Below are 12,255 nucleotides of genomic sequence, written 5' to 3'. Positions count from 1 at the left end.
CGCGAGGCTGTCCACGCCATCAGTTTCCCGTGGATAATTAACCGGGGACGACACACAAAGAGGCGTCCTATTTTATATTCATTGCCTTCAATCCCATTAGGAGCTATCACCGATTCAATATTCCTCCACCGCGAGGCCCCTGGGCTCGACTTAATCTCATATTCGCAAGACAAACACTCACCCTCCGGCGATCTTAACAGACGCTCCGCGGGAAGTAACGACCTCGCAATCTCCAATTTACGAGCGGACCGCTCTCCGCGAGCGTGCAGAGTACGCTCCTCGAGGTCAAAGATTTCCTCGGCTCGATCTTCGTTTCCATGGTGGAAATGACCGAGACGAGGTTGTGCCGGCGCAACGAGATAAATAAGAAGAAGCCCGAGGAACAGCCGGCGAGTAGGAATGGTGAAAAAAAGACAGAAATATACGAGAGGGAAACGAAGAAGGCCGGACTAGAGAGAAGACAAGAGGGGATTCGGGAAAAGCGAGGGTGAAAAAGAGAAAGGCAGAGAAAGGAGAAGAAGAAGGGTGGTTATTTGGATGGAGGGCGAAGCAACGGACCGAGATTCTCTCTCTCTCTCTCTATCTCTCTTCCTCTCTCACTCTGTCATCTCTCTCTCTCTCTCTCTTTCTCTTTTTCTTGCGAACGAAAGCTAGAGAGCCGCGGAACGCGGATTCGACAAATCGAAGTGTACCCCTCGTGCGAAAGCAGCCAGGTCGGGGGTGGAGAGGGATTTCTTGAGGAGATAGAGCGTCGCTGCAAGTCAGAATAAGAGGGTGGGTGGCGGTGTGTGCCGCCTTCGACGCGCAGGCCCTATGCAAAATAGTAAGGCTGGTGGGGTGGCGGAGCCGTTCGAGACCCCCCAGCGGGGCAAACAACCCCTTAGTTCTGTCGTAGCGGCCGCAGACGCCCCCACCACGTGTGTGTGTCGCGCGAGAGACGCCTCTCTCGTCGTCGTCGTCGTCGTCCTCGTCCTCGTCGTCGTCGTCGTCGTCGTCGTGGCCGTCGCCGTCGTCGTGGTACGTCGTCGTCGTCGTCGTCGCCGACGGCAGCGCCACCACGCTCGTTTCCTTATTTCGTCACGATTTTTTCCACCGATATCTCGATCCCTCGAACGTCCGGTGTGCGCTTCTTTCTGCTTCGCGTGAAAAAGCGCGCGCGACCATTTGGACAGCTCTCACAGTGAAAACGTGCTCGAGCCGAAACAACGACGTCCTCCCGCGATACGTCCGGCAAGAGGAACCCTTCCGTTCGGATGCATCCCTGATTTCAAGAGTAAGAGCCACGCTTGTCCCTTCCTAAAACAATGTAGGAGTTCTTTTTTTTTTCATTAAAAATATACATTACGTATATAGTGCGTGGTTCGCGTTTTTCAACAAACTATACGATGATTCCGACGATGGTACGTGCTACCAAGAACGGTTTACTTGATCGAGGGTAGTAGCAGACGTGGGTCAATTTCGAGGTAGTTAATCGATGAGTGAGTTGATCGATTTTATGGCTGTGATCTCCGTGAAGAACATAGATTTCTTTGTTCCATTTCTTTTCGTGGTATGTATATTTCTCAGCTGGTAAAAAAGGTAGTCGTAGAATCTGAAGAAAATAGTAGCGAAACAGTTATCGAGGCTGTGTTTTGTCCCTGGATTTTATAAAGTTGCTATTTTTATCATTCGGCGTGTGATTCGCTTGGACGTTAACCTTGTACGAACACATTTCGGTGAATATTTTATGATTCTGTTTCAAAAGATGTTTTAACGTTCTTCGTTCGTTAATCCATTTAATATCATTCTTGAGTGCTTAATCCAATTAAACGTTAAGTGTTATTCACTACTTTAGAAGCATAGAGATTCTCCCTTCCAAAACGAAATCCATTATTTGTGTATAATTACACATCCATTCGATTTATCACGAAGCGATTCGCTGTCAGTTTTACACCTCGATGTTCGTAGTCATCACTTCCATATTTCATTCCCCAATCAAGTTCACGACGACTCGAGTTCTGTTTCTTAAATTCCGCTGGTCATCTCGCAATTTTTCTCCTCTGAAAAATGTAAATTTCTTCGACGAGATATCTTAATAGCGTGACCATCGAATAGGCATGATTATGTATAAAACGAAAATTCACGCTACGAGGTCACGTCACAGACATCCAGGTAATTTCAAACAATTATCGCCTTTATCCTTCGCGAGTCGCACGGTTATCGACTGCGAAATTAATACGATCCTCTCGATCATTAATCACCAAGCTTCCGTCTTCGATCGTGTAACCGTTACTCGAACGGAAGATCGCGGCCTGGTGTTCCGGCAGCGACGATCCACGCAGCGTGAAGTCAGCCACGGAATTACCTTAGCAACCTTGAACTAATAAGTCTCTCTCTCTGGCTGGCTGCAACGACGTCGCGGCGCTCCTAGACGCGTTAAACGAGAAAACGTTCGACACGTTCCGGGGCAAGTCCGATCGCTTTATGGACACCGATTCCGGAAAGTCGTAAAAATGCGGCGATTTCGGTACCAGGTACATTTACGAAATCCTAGGATCGCATAAATCTTCGGTCGCTTTCGAGCGGAATTAGCGATGTAATTATCGATATTTATTGGAACTGCTCCTCTATAAATCTCTTTTGGTACTGTTAATTGCTTTTACACGGTTCATTAGGATTGACACATTTTTTCTTCGTATTTTATTCGTACATTCGATCGAGATGTTTGCAGCGCTTGTCTCTTCAAACCTATGAAAGTATGTAGTTCGTTTAAAGATTAATCGAATCGATGGATAGTTCTCAGCGTTTATTTTAGTAAAAAGTTCTCAGGAATTTTTAGTTGGAATCTCTCCAGTGAATTTACTTCTTAAAGAAGATTCGTACAATTTTTACGATCGAGGTATACGTGTTAAGAATGTTATACGTTAAAACTGGTATAGACGCGTTTTCTATGACAAAGGTGGTACCAGCCATCTTGTTGGATCGATCAATACGATTCGATATTATTTTAAAACCGTGTAATTTGACGCGTGGTATGAATTCTAACGATTCTTAATTAAAACTCGTAACGCGATTAAATGGTTTTAAGTTATGCAACGTGTTTACGATATTGGCAGTTGGGGCTCGATCAATGTATTTTAGTTGTTCAGAGAATGTGATTGAAATGTCAGACGAAGGATACGAAGAATAATTGCCGCTTTTTTACTGTTTCAATTACGTCACCGAAACTATTAATACAAACTTCTTATTCTTATTTTGCAGTAATTGCCAGACATGTAATTAAAGGAGCATCCATGTAATTTAATTGCAAACGTAACGTATAATACATACTTTTAGTTCGATCTTTACTCTGCGCGGTATTATATTTAACGAACAGCTCTACAATTAATTTAGATTCTTCTACCATTTTCGTCGTTAAACAAAGAACAACAGCTCCCTGTTTAATTTATTACACGTTCATTTTATTACGGTGGATGATCAGATGATTGCGATGTAACGAAAAGATCGCAGAATCCATAGTCTAAAATTTTTAATTATTTATATAAACTCTAAAACACTTTGTATAACGAAGAACTCTTCAATTTAAATACATTTCCCACTTTTTCCCCTCAAATAATTGCCAATTTCGTAACCATCGTCGCAATAATCTGACTACTTGCTGTATAAATAACAAATAATGCAGAGATACCAGGAAATAAACAGATTAGTCAATGACATTCGGTAAAGAAAATCTTTCATCAACGATTGCATCTCAACTGTCACAAGCTAATACAAAATTACACAACACCTTCGATCAGCTTGAAAGTCATTTCTAAAATCAAAAGGCAGTTTCGTTGACATTTCCTCTGTCGAAAGAACGAAGGAGGAAATCTAGCACTAAATCAGCCAGCCTTCTATTGAATTAAACAATTTCAAGGAACGGTGTGTACACTCGTTGGCTCATTAATTCATCATTCGTCCGGAGCGGCGGTACCAGCTACCAGAAAGCATCACGAGAAAGTATTCTATCAATCTTGTTACGAGTTTCCGTCGGTGTTGCGCGCGGCAGCGTTTAAAAGAACAAATTCCAGCCGACTATTAGAGACGCGTTCCGTGACGGGCGTCGATTCGGTGGTAATTACACAGTCACAGCAGCTGGTAAGGAGGGGGCAAAGGAAAAAGAAGACGCGGAATCGATAGGGAAAAAGACGATTAAGGAGCGTGATTAATCGTCGATCAATTAAAAGTCGCGGCTGCGCGACGATTGCGTCACGCGTCAGATTCTCTCATTAATTAATTATTAATGGCTTGCTGTAGTAATTACCGATGCAAATCAGCCCTCTAACAGACACTTCCACGCGATTGTTCGTATATTATCGCTGGAAAATTTCATAATATCGCTTGCACGCGCGAAAACGATCGTCAAGATAGAAGGCGATCGAAGAATCTCCTTTTGATGATTGTCGATTCTCGACTCGATTCGATCATTCTCCAGATTTACGATGAGTTAAGTCTTGAACGAATGGTTTTTCTAAATCGAATAACATACGCGTCACAAAGATAGATGTCATAAACAAATGGACAAATATAATTTTCGAAGATCCTCCTTTTAATTAAATACTTTTATTTCACAAAACGGTTGCTGCTATTAATACTATTCGATCTTTAAAAAAGTCTTTCCGTAATGTATCACGAGATTGCGCAATAGAGTATTTACATTAGAGCTGCAGATAGATAGAACTCGATGAATCGGCGCAAAAGTAACGCGAATTTCATTGGAAACGTGTATAACAAAGTTCGATCTAAAAATATCTGAAGAATTCGATGCAGATCGTGTCGAACTGCGTAGGTAGTTATACTCGGTGCAGTTCGCTTCTTCTAAAATTAAAACAATCGTGAATCCGTTTTTTTTTTTTCACTGGCGATTCTTCTGCGAAGTAGAGAGTAGTGGACGCCGAAGCGTTGGCTAAATATTCGTCGCGTTGGCGCGAAGGCTGCGCATGATTATTTTTACGAAATCTTTGATGGCGCCACGAAAATTTCCACGCGTCTTCGCTACGATCTCTCTAAACGGGCCGGCACGCAGCACTTCGAAGGCCGACCGATGATCATTAGTCCTTTTCAGGAAACAAAGAGCCCGCGAAACCCAGACGATACGGTCGGCGCGATAGTTGAAGTAACCAGGCAAACGCGAGAGTCGTTTTATTCGCTGTGGCGAACGAACACGGCAGAGAAAACGCGCGCGGCACACCTCTGCGCGCTCGCGTCGATCATTTTCGCGATCTACGATCGATCCTGGTCCGCCACTGGCGGCAGCCAGCTACGGCGCGCAGCGATAATTACGATAAAACCGGCGCCGGCAAAGCGGAGTTAATTATTCAGTGCCGTGCGTGTGCCCACGTCCTCCGTGTCCCACAAAGGGAAATGCCTCGAGGCAGTTGCCCTTCGATGTTGGATTTCGATAGAAGAACAACGAGTGCCTTTCACCTTTTTCAATTGCTCATAGTTCGCGTCTTTCTGTTTATCTTTCTGTTGGCGTGTATCTATAGTTTCACCTTTTTATGTATCCTCGTATTTTCGAATTATCGAGAGTTTGTCTTTCGCTGTAACAATCGTGCGCGAAATATTTTTTATTTCGTAATAAAATTGAAGTGTATTTAGTATACCTAGAAAAATCGAAGGGGAAGGGCATTAGTCGCGTTATTTTTTACTTTACTTTACTCGCACTCAGAAAACGAAGAATTAGGAAATGGAATTGTGGAAATAACGATATGAAAATACGCAGAAGTATGTGTACTTTACTAATAGACGAGTAGAACACGACAGGAACATAATCGATAAATCAAAACGGTTGAGTAATTTAATCTGACGGATTAACATAGTTTCGACGACAATATTTGTGTTCGGTGCTTCGTTATTGTTTTTGGCATACTCGTACAAGTTTGCACGGCTGTGTAATAATAGATTTTCGAAGCTTCGTGGATTTATTTGTCCCTGATTTTTTTTTTTCGTGGAACAGTTCGTGCAAGTGAAACGCGCGTTTTTCTTTAAGCTTTCACGACGAAATGAAAATAAACGGAAGGCTTTTGTGTTTAATTGTTCTCAATGGTTTGGTTAGTGGTTGTTTCGAATATGTGTCTCGTTTCTCGTGCGAGTGTTGGCTTTCGTATAAAACTCGGTTGCTTGGAATTTCTGGAATTTATTCAATCCCTGTCGTACGTGTTGTAATTCTTTCAGAGTTACGAGATCGTTAGGTCTCATCTTGATTACGCCACAGGTACAACACATTAATACGCGATTGAGATAGAACTAGCAGACTCGAGAAGTTTTGTGCAACTTCTTTATCCTCTACAGAATTCGTAATATTTATAGATGACAATTTGTAGATGGTTAGTCCAACTTTTATTACATATGATTTCCTCGTTGAATAATTCACCGCGTAAATTAAAAAACACGAAGTTATAGTACTTGCGTCGCATATTTTTTCAATTTTAAAAAGTTTTATATAAAAGTTACTTATCATCAGAGGCAACGTATTTTAGCGTTATTGCTTAGATATTATTAGCTATTCTGACACAGTAATCGCCACACATGTTCTACATTACTAGTGCATTCTATTTTACATGATCGTTATCTTCCGATCCCCAAGTATTCATCGTCGGCACAACGAAACTACTACAGCCTTAAAACGTACTCTTATTTCCAATCTACAAGAGGAAGCGAAGGATAACGCAAACATTATTACCAAACCTCGAAAGCCTAAAGAATCTTTAGAATCTTCACGAATTCAGCTCGTCAACGATCGAATCTCCAACCATTCGAGCACACCCGCGATCATTACCGACTAAATTAAAAAAAAAAACGAAGAAACGAGAAGAAAGGAAAAGAAAAAATCATTTCTCGAAAAGTTTCGAGCAGGACGAATTCAGAGATCGGTAACGATCGTGGGGCAAATGATCCACGGAGGATTCAGCAGCCTCCGGGAGGGACACCGCGGGCGGTCCACGATCGGGTAAGAACGAGGAGGAAGGCGCTAGGATGACGGAAAAGGAGGGTCGCCTCTCCAGTGGACGTTGTACCTCGCGAAAGAGAAACAGAGATAGACAGACTATGAGGGAAGGCGAGGAGAGAGGAATCTTTTACGGATCGACTACCAGAACGATGAAATCGGTGACGGAGAAAGGGGCGGACGTAGGCGGTCATTTGTTGCTGTTTATTAATTCGAGGCGAGGCGAGATACGTCCACTTTGTGCGGTTCGGTTGCTCGTTTCGCCCACGCATAAATTTCTCTCTATGTGTTTCTCTCTCCCCGCAATAACGCGCGCACGTAGGCCACAATGGCGCGCGCGTCCGCCCGATGATAATGCAGGACATCGTAAATAAAATATGCCCCGATGGCCTGGCGGTAGGTGGTGGAGGAACGAAGCGGGGGAAGGACCTGGTCGAAATTCCGGAACGAAGCTTTTTCGTAGCGGCGAATCGGTGATTCGTGGATCAACGACGAACAACCGGACGAGGGCCGAAAAGCATCGTAAAGGCGGTAATAAAAGCGTTGCTACTAACATGTCGCTCGCGCGGCTTTTTATTGGCCAGGAAGGACAAGACGTTACCTCCGCCCGGATCTGGCCAGGACATTGTTTTGAAAGGGAAGACACCGTGTTCTCTTGTACGTCTCGCGAACTCGCCTCTGCAATAGGCCCGTGTAACGTTGTAACGAGCTTTTCAACGATTTGCAAAGTTCGTGGCACGTTCGATTGCTTGGATGTACAAGAACGGTGATTGTGAACTATAGTGCGGTAGGAATCGATTGTAACTGTGATTTAGGGTACAATGTTAAAAACGCTGTATGGTGAATATAGGTAGAAAGCTTGTAACGCTGATTTTGATTCTGAGTATACGATCCTTTTCGCATTTTAAAGGCTTCTGTATTGTTGGAACGGAGAATAGAAGAAAGCAAGAGAATTCTTCATTGACGAAGCATTAATCGATATCTGGTGTATCGCAATTAACGCGTTAAGAGTAGCCATTTAGAGAAGTAAAATTTTCAGAAACGAAATAGTACAGATTTTAATAAAATACTAAATATTACTTGTGAAATATATAAAAACATCGAATACTTTGCCCAGACTCGAAAACGTATTATTCGAAATATGGTAGCACCTTCAACCTCGACCGATTATTACGGATGAGGTGTGTTACGTGTTCGATAATAGCCAGTGCATACACGGCAGATAACCCAACTAAAAGAGTTATCGCTAAAAAAACTACCTGTTTGATATCGTACATGTTGAACCAAGCGTCGTACGTACTTGTATGTATATCGCAGCTGACAAATTAATATCGTTGGTTCGACTCGTCCGGAATCAACGCTGCAGAGCCCTTATCGCGATCGATCGAACAGCGTCGAATTAATTTCGGTAGCACCTGTATCGATTATAAGAGAACGTTCTTTTTCTCTGTCTGTCCGTGATCACGCTCGGAGGCAACATTAAAAATAACCACGGTATCGGCCCTCGTGCAACGAACCACCCACGTCTCTCGGTCTCACATTACGATCGCGTATCTCTTTTAATACGGTGCTTCGCCGAGAGGGCATTATGCGAAATTTTTTGAATTTTCAACGAACGACGCCGCTATTGACGAAAATAACCACGCTTACCCTACCCTTCACCATCCGTTCCATCGGTAACCGAAGATCTGACCAGCGTGCAAATCACATTTATTATGCGAAAAATAGAGTGGTTCGTCCACAAGCTTCGTCCGACTATCACAATGAGTTTTACCAGTGCTGATTATCGCGATCTCGTAAAGAAAACTGGAATGAACAAGACATGGGATTGTTCTCTATGCTGATATCGATTTCGATTGCTCTTGAACGCTACTTTTGTAATTAGATCACTGGTATGCTTCGAGGAAGAATACGGATTATAGATATCGTTTTTCAAGAAGTATGTGGTTTCGTAAGTTTTTGTTGCAACGAATGACACGACACGTTAAGGAATTATTAAGGAATATTATTCCTTTTGTTACGAATTGTCTTTTATGTCACGTATTAACGTTAGTGGAGTGTTCAAAGCAGTAAGGTATATTTACGATCGGGATACGTTTATTATCGAAGTCTTTATGAAGGTTAGGGATAGATAACGATTTATTATGAAAACTACAGGGACTAGTTACGGTATAAATCCATTAAATTAGCACTTGGTTCTCCAATTGCGAAGAAAATTCGTAGATATTCTTGTCGAAGGAAAATGATTATTGATTTTGTTAAATGCACGTTAACATTCATAAACTGGAAGAATGGAATCTTTTTGGCTGTGTGCGTACTTGTGTGCTTCTTTTACGCATATAAGCATTCATAGGATCGAAATTGTCACAAATTTATTCTATACAAATAGAAAAATTCTATCTAGTCGATGAAACAATTCTTTGATTTTCTTGCAACAATTTGAAATTGTAACGAAGCAATCATACCAATTTATCAGACAAGATATCATTATACGTAGATATGTAGCTCATTTGTTCATTAGTCTACTATCTTATTGAAGAATAATAAACACCGTAAGCATACAGTTTGCAGCGAATAGCAAGACTATAAAGAAGGAGGTCAGCTATACATTACATCCCTCACGATGACGAATTTGACCTTAAGCGACCATTTAATTTTGGACGAAGAACAATACACGAAGCTGAGCAAATATTTTTACATCAATACAGTAAGATAAAATAATACACCTTCGAACTCATCAGCTTTCGTTATTGAATCAGAGATCAAAGAAGTTTCTCGAAATTAATCTCCAAACTTCTCTAAGCTGCCATTTTATCATAGAAATACGTAGGATTATCTACCCAACTATGCTAAAAGCAAAAAGTAAGAAAGCTAATTACATCGTTTTATTACACCATGGAACGCAATAATAGGACAAATATCTTTAACCCAACACTGTCAGTTCGATATTGTTTGAGACTGTATCATACCTGCATTTTTCTCTTCCATCGAATCAGTTTCTTCACAAAAATTTACTCAAGACGAATTTAACTTAAAAAATCCTTCGAAAATTCCAAGAAACCACGAGAGAAAAGAGAATAATCGTAACCCAAAGTCGATCGAGACGTTTCGATTGGAGTACCGGAGACGGATAACAAGATCGAAGCTCGAGGCTGGTTCCATGCCCGCGGAGAGACATCGATGGTTATTATGAGCAACACCATGGGGACCCGTAATATAGCCGAGGCGTTGCTGTAGGTCCGCCGCTTCTCTCCGCACGCACACCAACCGTGGACACTCTCCTAACGGCTGTAAAAAATGATTCTCGCGGCGAAAGACATGTAAATTTATGAAGGCCCTCGAGGTCCCTCTTCTGCCTACGTCCCTGCCTCCGACACAGATGCATTGTTGCGCTAACAATTAATTAATGTCGCTTTAATTGTACCTGCACACCATGCTGGTCACACTTCCACTTTGTTTCGTTTCCTTTCGTCTCGCCTCGTCTTGCCTCGTGTCGTTTCTTCCTTCGTTGGGTTTGGTCCTCGGTCTTCTTTTGTCTTTGCATTCGGTCGAACGCACGAAATTATGCTGATCAGCCGGTGTCGTTTCGTCGTATTGTTCTTCCTCGAGGATACCTCGAGGTGAGCATTTCGAGAAGCGTGTCCCTTCTTCGTAGCCACATTGTTTCGTGGCGAGCGCATTGTGAACGCGTTGTGCACGGCGAGGCGGTATTTGCTAATGTGGGACACGTGGTATTGTTAGGCTGATTGATAATTGTTTTTTTAATTAGACCCCTCGGGGAACGAAACTCATTACGATTCCGATGAATCGTTTCTGGCGACGCGTGTCGACCGTTCGCCGGATGTGAAAGCGCTCGGAATTTTTCAAACCTGTGAAATTGCGAGTTTGTATCAGCGAGTTGGCTCGTTGTTCTTTTTACGTTTTGAAAATGTTATTTTTAACTCTGTAGTGAAGGGATTTTAATGCTTCGTAAGTTTTGCGACCTTTTGCTATTGCAGATCTGTTTGCAACATAAAAATATAATAAGGTCATAATGATGAAATTATGAAATAGCGGGCTTATTCATACTATTTATTAGTATTTCTTCGCACTACAAACGTGTAAATAAATTTGACAATGAATCTTCCAAATAAAAAACTGCAAAACAGCGATACAGAACATTTCTTAAATCATGTTCCTACGATTTTGCGACACATAAAAATTTACAGTTTCAAAGTCTTCTATTTCACTTAGGAAATTTACGTATTTCAATCTCAAGACAAAGAATTGATGGTCATATCCAAATCGATTACCTCGAACTTTGTTAAAAATTGCAACGAAAGCGCAGGCCAAAAGTATCGAACACGTTATTTCGATCCATCTGACTATAATCTCGTCACTCTAAACGTATGCAAGGTACAATGTATATCACTGGGCGATGATCGTTCGCCTGCAGCAAGCATTTCCGCGAACAATTTTTGCGCAGGATGTTGCGCTTATCGCGCGAGAATCTCGCCGGATGATCGGCGACGCGTTTAAGCTTCGGAGCGTCATAATCCAGTCGGTGAATTTCACACCTGCGCGATATGAGCATTAATGTTCCCAGGGTTTGTTATGTTTTTCACGTTACAAGCGTGTGTTCTTGTGTATTTTCGATGGTTGTATTGGTGCACGTGGTGTTCAACGTATGCTCGTATTTTTCTGTTACAGGATATAAGGGAGCGGAAGGAGCGTAGATGAGTTCTACTGTCTGCGTCCTCGGTAAGTCGTGAACAGCGAATATAAAGATAATATAAAATGTCTCACGACCGAGCGCACGGGGTCTTTATGACATGCACGTATTATCCGACCTGTACGGACTTTCATTTAACTAACGAGGCAGCGCCTTTTGAAATTTATAAATGTCGCGGTGTAACGTTACATTCCTTTCAAAATGATACGAGCCTCAGGAGTTGGCTTTAGTTATGAGCTGATCGGTTTTATTTTAACCAATTAACTTATAAATTATATCTATAGCTATTTCGATCGTCGGGGATAATCTTCTTTTCGAAAGATTTGTTGCTGCTTTGGTTTGGATAATTGAATCTGTAGGTACGAAACAAATTACGAGTGAAAATCAAACCGATGCATTCTACATTTAAATAACCACCTATCCTTAAAATTGTTTATAATACATTCGTAAAAAGATTCGACGCGTGTTCAAATATTTCTTAAACCGCTGTATCTCGACCAGATTGGTTAATCTTAAATTTCTCTTAACAAATAACAATCTCTCTTAATAAAGATGTCTTCTGATTAGAAAACGTACA

At 41.9% G+C, this 12,255-nt stretch overlaps 1 protein-coding gene across 2 annotated transcripts in view; it reads left to right on the top strand.

The window, feature by feature from the left end:
- The window catches only part of LOC117214410 (zinc finger homeobox protein 4-like), a 290,596-nt gene that overhangs the window by 74,920 nt on the left and 203,421 nt on the right, over window positions 1-12,255 (top strand). For both annotated transcript variants that reach the window (XM_033460508.1, XM_033460516.1), the window contains exon 3: window positions 11,657-11,707. The gene's annotated coding sequence lies outside the window, so the exon portion shown is untranslated. The remainder of the gene's footprint in view (window positions 1-11,656; window positions 11,708-12,255) is intronic.

The sequence above is a fragment of the Bombus bifarius genome, unplaced genomic scaffold (assembly GCF_011952205.1).
Source record: "Bombus bifarius isolate JDL3187 unplaced genomic scaffold, Bbif_JDL3187 scf7180000007970, whole genome shotgun sequence".
Taxonomy (NCBI): domain Eukaryota; kingdom Metazoa; phylum Arthropoda; class Insecta; order Hymenoptera; family Apidae; genus Bombus; species Bombus bifarius.
Note: the sequence above shows the minus strand (reverse complement) of the source record. Positions and strands in the feature narration are given on the sequence as shown.